The sequence below is a fragment of the Cydia fagiglandana genome, chromosome 1 (assembly GCF_963556715.1).
Source record: "Cydia fagiglandana chromosome 1, ilCydFagi1.1, whole genome shotgun sequence".
Taxonomy (NCBI): Eukaryota; Metazoa; Arthropoda; class Insecta; order Lepidoptera; family Tortricidae; genus Cydia; species Cydia fagiglandana.
Window position 1 is genome coordinate 5743892 of NC_085932.1, and position 5813 is coordinate 5749704.

The window sequence follows — 5813 nt, forward strand, 5'->3', positions numbered from 1 at the left end:
AATACTACCGTGCTAAGCTAAAACGTAACAACTGCATACGACTTTCATAACAACATATGACTTTTTAAATTGCGAGGATAATAGGGATGGTGTTATGCCAAATGAAGTAACTATTTTATTAACTTGTGCTTGGTTTAGGTATTTTCTATATAATTATAAATGTAGTAATGAATTCTTTCATACAGATTTGGATTTTCCTTTTTATTTCATGAGATGGAGCTGTAAAAAAACTACCTAATTATTTCAAATTAATAATCAAATTTGATATTATCATTTTACATGACTTTCCATTCAGATTCCCACAAGATGCTATTTGCAGAGAACTATGGAAAAAAGCCGTCCAATTAGAGAGACATGAAATTAAGTGGATGCCTGGAAAGATATCTAGAATATGTTCTATTCATGAGATATAACTCGTGAGATAATCATATACCCGGTCTCCTATATGTAGATACACTTCCACTGAATTAATTTAACAAATAGGTACAGACATTATCTGAAAATGTTGATCATTCGAATCCACCCTCTACCGTCACATATATGTAGGTTCTCTCTCAAGCCATTTCCGTCAGTAGAAAAGAGCAGCAAATTTAGAAAATGTGAGCGCGCGAACGGGTGTGGTCCCATACAAAATTTTAATTTTGCACCTTTTTCTACTGACAAACTTGCTTGACCGGCTTTATACATATAAAATAATTCCATTGGAACTGAAAGTGGGGATTTATTGTGACTCCGCCTATTCAAATATTTTTGACCCGATTCGTGTATAGCCAGTCCGAATTCTAAGATCAAGTTTACGATACATTTACAATGGCGTACTTGATCTTAGAAAAACGGACAGACTATACCTGAACGTGACTTCGCAGTGCCATACAAATTAATAATAAAATATACAAAATACTTATTATAGCGGAATACATTTATACAACAATGATATATTTACTTATATTGAGTTAGTCTGTCATTTCATAACAACATTTTAACTAGTTATCTTTTAATCTTCATTAAATTATTATACGTGAATTATTTGACTGGTTCTTCAATGTATGGCATAAACCTATCCCTGTCCAAGTCATATTCTAATCAAATATGAACCGCAAACTCTCAGCGGCCAGTACGTACAGCAAGAAGGTTATTAGCGGATTAATGTCGCTGATTGGTAGTTATTGACATTATAAGCATTTCATCTACACTTAGCTATGTACCATTAGTGTAATAAAGATGACTATTATTTTGTATACCAGCTTTGATTACAGGCTCTGTAAACTCGTCGTCTTATTTAAATGTAGGCGTAATTTTGTATGTGTGCTAATTTGGCCCGATAATTTGAACGGTAATGTTCCTAAAGGCGGTTTCCATACTAAATATATGCGTTCACTGCGTGAGAGCCGTTGGTGAGAGCGGACGTGTCGATCCTAGCTACTGGTGACGTAACGAGCCATATACTTGTCTCCCTGTGTGTGTGAGTACTACATGTGGCGACGAGAAAAAAGGTCAGTAGAAATATATATTTTCGAGTAAGTAAACAAAAAAAAAATTACAAAGGAAATGAGGGTGTTTCAATAAATACATTTGTTTACATTAAGTAGATGTCTATCTATCCTTTGATGTCTAATTAACTACACGATCAGGGACCGAAAGTAAGTAAATAACACGAATTTAAGCCATCTAATAAACAATAACCAGTTGCCAAAAAAGTTGTAATATAGAAAAAAAAAATGTAGGTAACTTGAAGTAAACAAAGAAACTTATTTAAATCTTATCTATCAGGGGTACCTACTTAGATGGATTGAGTACAAACATTGTCGCGTTTCCAGTGCAGTACGATTTTGAATACCTAACTAGATGGCTACGTCATCAATAGTTTTATTATACTGATGATAGACGGGCGCATGTATTATACAGCGAAGTTAATGCTTATTTGACCGTAATAAATGTTACTTTGTATCTGCAGATGTGTAACTATGCTGACAAGTAAATATATCTAACGAATTATGGTAGTTTATATAATGAGATAATAATCTAAGTATATTGTTGTTCCTTTTGAGATTATGGATACGTACGTTTTACAATCGTACAAAAGTAGACATTGCGGAAATTTTATTCCTTGACAATTGATTAAAAAAAAAACACAGTGGTATTCAGTTCATCAACAGTTTGTATTTTCTTTATTTATTTATTTATTTTGTATCTAGAATAAAATATATGTAACCTGTTAATCTAACGTACCTTAAGTAGATAAACTAAAAAAAAAAAAGAATATGTATAGTTTGTCACAGGACTGTCTGATTTCAATCATAGACAGAGATAATCATACTCTAATGTACTAGCAGTACTAGCACCAAAAAGAAAAAGATGAGTATAGTTTTCCTGGTTCTTGCTAACTGACAAATTGGTTTGACCAAATATATATTATAGTACATTATTCAGTAGATGATGTAGGCAGTAAATGTGTTCCGGGCAGTATGAGCCCTCATGAAATTGTAAATCATACGTAAATGTGTTGTGGGCAGTATGGGCCTTCATGAAATTGTAAACCATGCGTAAATGTGTTCCGGGCAGTATGAGCCCTCATGAAATTGTAAATCATACGTAAATGTGTTGTGGGCAGTATGGGCCTTCATGAAATTGTAAACCATGCGTATAAGTGTTATTGGCAGTATGGGCCTTCATGAAATTGTAAACCATACGTAAATGTGTTGTGGGCAGTATGGGCCCTCATGAAATTGTAAACCATGCGTAAATATGTTGTGGGCAGTACGGGCCTTCATGAAATTGTAAACCGTGCGTAAGTATGTATGTATATAGGCAGTACGGGCCTTCATGAAATTGTAAACCGTGCGTAAGTATGTAGATAGGCAGTACGGGCCTTCATGAAATTGTAAACCGCGCGTAATATGCTATATAGGTATCTACACCAACGTGAAAGAGCACGATTTAGGCAGTATATAATAAAATGTAAATCATACGTATATTGTATGGCATGTTGACTGCGTGGTCTTTTGGTTGCAGGTCGCCCCAAATATACTCCAAACATGGCAAATTTACTTCCACCGCCCGAGAAACTTGATTTCGAAGGTGACAATGCCACAATCGCGTTGCATTGGGAAAGGTGGAAAAGGTCGTTACAGATCTACCTGGATGCGACTGAAATTAAAGGTGCAGAGAAGAAGCGAGCTACTTTGTTACTTTTGGGTGGATCTGAGCTGCAAGAAATTATTTATAATGTGCCAGGAGCATACGTTGATGCTTCTGAAAGTAACGATGTTTTTAAAATTGCCATTGAGAAACTGGATGGATACTTCCTTCCTAAGAAAAATAAAATTTACGAAAGGCACCTGTTTCGCCAAATCAAACAAGAGGACGGTGAAATGTTTGAGAAATTTGTAGTTAGGTTGCGAAATCAAGCTAGCAAATGCGATTTTAAGAGTTCAGATGAAAACTTGATTGATCAAATTGTAGATAAATGTTCTTCTTCAGAGCTAAGGAAAAAAATATTGACGTTAGGAGATAGTGTCACTCTAGATAAAATAATTGCAGAAGCTAATACACTAGAAGCGGTAGGGTATCAGCTAGAAGGATATGGACAAAACAAAAATGCGACAACTAACAATTCCGACGTTAATACGGTTTTGAATCGTTCAACCAAACCGAGTTCAAATAAACCAAGAACGCAAAAATGTGGAAGGTGTGGCTATAATGCGCATACTTCAAATCAGGAATGTCCGGCAAAAAAGAAAAAATGTCACGCTTGTGAAAAAGTGGGACATTTTAGCGCGGTGTGTAGGAGTAGGAGTATACCTCAAAAACGAAAGATGGAAACTAACATAGAGGAAGATAGAAAGATTAAAAGAAGCAGGGGTGAAAAGAGAGTAATTTCAACTGAAGATGAAGCTAAACCCGAAAGTGTCCATTACATTTTTTAAAAAAAGAAGTTTTTGAATCGCATCTTTGCTTTCATGATAATGTTCTCCGCAAGGGCAAGTGCAAGTGGGCGTTCCCGTAAATCCGACATTCAGTAGGGGCCGACACTTTATGCACAGACTATGTTCAGTTGTTTTGTAAACTACATCCTAGGTACTCGAAAGATGTTCATGTGATTCGTATGCCCGCCTAATATGTTTTTATTAAATTAAAATTGCTGTATTGTGCAGTAAATATTAAGCTGCAGATATTTAATAATATTGGTACAAAAATCTTCCACATGAAGGTATTTCCAGAAAATATGATTTTATAATTTAGTTTAGAAAAACTAGTCTGGTTGACATTCTTTACGTACGTACAGTGAGCTGCGAAATTGCATGGAGAAATTATGAATGAATTCATGGATAAAGTCGCCATGCACTTTTGCGGCTGATGGTACCTACGTTAGTAAAATTCTAATTTATTTGTTATTACATAGGGTTAATAGTGTTTCTCATTATTAGTTATGTTTATTTAGAATATCGATATCCTAAATGTCAGAGAATTTTCGTTGCTACAATGCTATGGCAAATGGCGAATAGTCTTATCATACTAGAAAGTTTACAGTCACATTTGTTTTCGGACGTCATAGTTCCGTAAAACAATTTCCAGCGGTTGGCAAGTAGCATGCGTGTAGAGATTTCAAAAACACCAGGGTAACGTGACCATAACGTGAGTGCTCACTTAGGTATACCGGTTTTATAGCCCTTGACTCGCACAGGATAAGGAGCGATTATAATATGTTTTCAATAATTGATCAGAGCGTCATTCAGTGTTGATTAGCTGTACCTATTCGATTAGTGTTAGGCGAGCTTTTGTGAAATAACATAAAAGCCGAGATATTATAGTCTCTGGATTTAAGTCAAAATTAAAACAAAGACCTCGAAGAAGCTGTAATGGAGCACTTAATGATGAACAACTCGAGACCACATTCAGTAACGGAAAAAACACCTGCTGAACTATTTTTCAATAGACAAATTAAGCATAAAGTGCCAATCTGATTATTATACAATGAACATGAATTAGATGATTCCGAAGTAAGAGACAAGAACACAAAATATAAGGCGAAAGGGAAGGAGTATGGGTCTGGAAGAGAAGAGCAGAGGAGGTGTCATTTACAGAAGGTGACAAAGAGTAAAGTAATGAAAAAAAAAAAACTAGATAAATTGAAGAAAATGTAGAACTCAATCAAATGAATGGGAAGAAAAAGAAATAATAAATTAAAAATAATATATACGAAAGTAAACTAATAAAGAACTTTTGCTTACTGATTTAAATGTTAACCGATTTCTCTCAATAAAATTATAATAAGGAAGGGATGTAGTGTTTGTGCTATTGAGCTATAGTAGGGATGACGTAGTCTCGGGTTCACGGGTGGTGGGGCGACAGTCACGTGAGAGCCGTTGGTGAGAGCGGACGTGTCGATCCTAGCTACTGGTGACGTAACGAGCCACTTGTCTCCCTGTGTGTGTGAGTACTACATATGCTATGCGTAGAAATTGTTAAGGTGCAGTAAGTCCGTGTTCTTCTCTCACTGAGCGTAAGCGCAAGATGCAAGCGGTGGACTCATCTGGAAGTGCGTGCCCGTGAGCGAAGCTATCATGTTTTCTTTTTAAATTGTGTTTAAAAAAATAAAAAGTAATCGCTGAGTCAATCGCTCTCTTCAAGCATATTATTGCTAATTTTTATAAGTTTATTTAGACCACAGGTCGTTCGTGATTGTTTTTCTATCGAGCGAAAGTTAAAAACTCAGGATTTGGGTCTCTGAAGTCCCCAGAGAAAGGCATCAAGATTGCTAATATAGGTATGACAGTCCGGGCAGCCGTATTGTGATCCAAAAAAGCGCCATG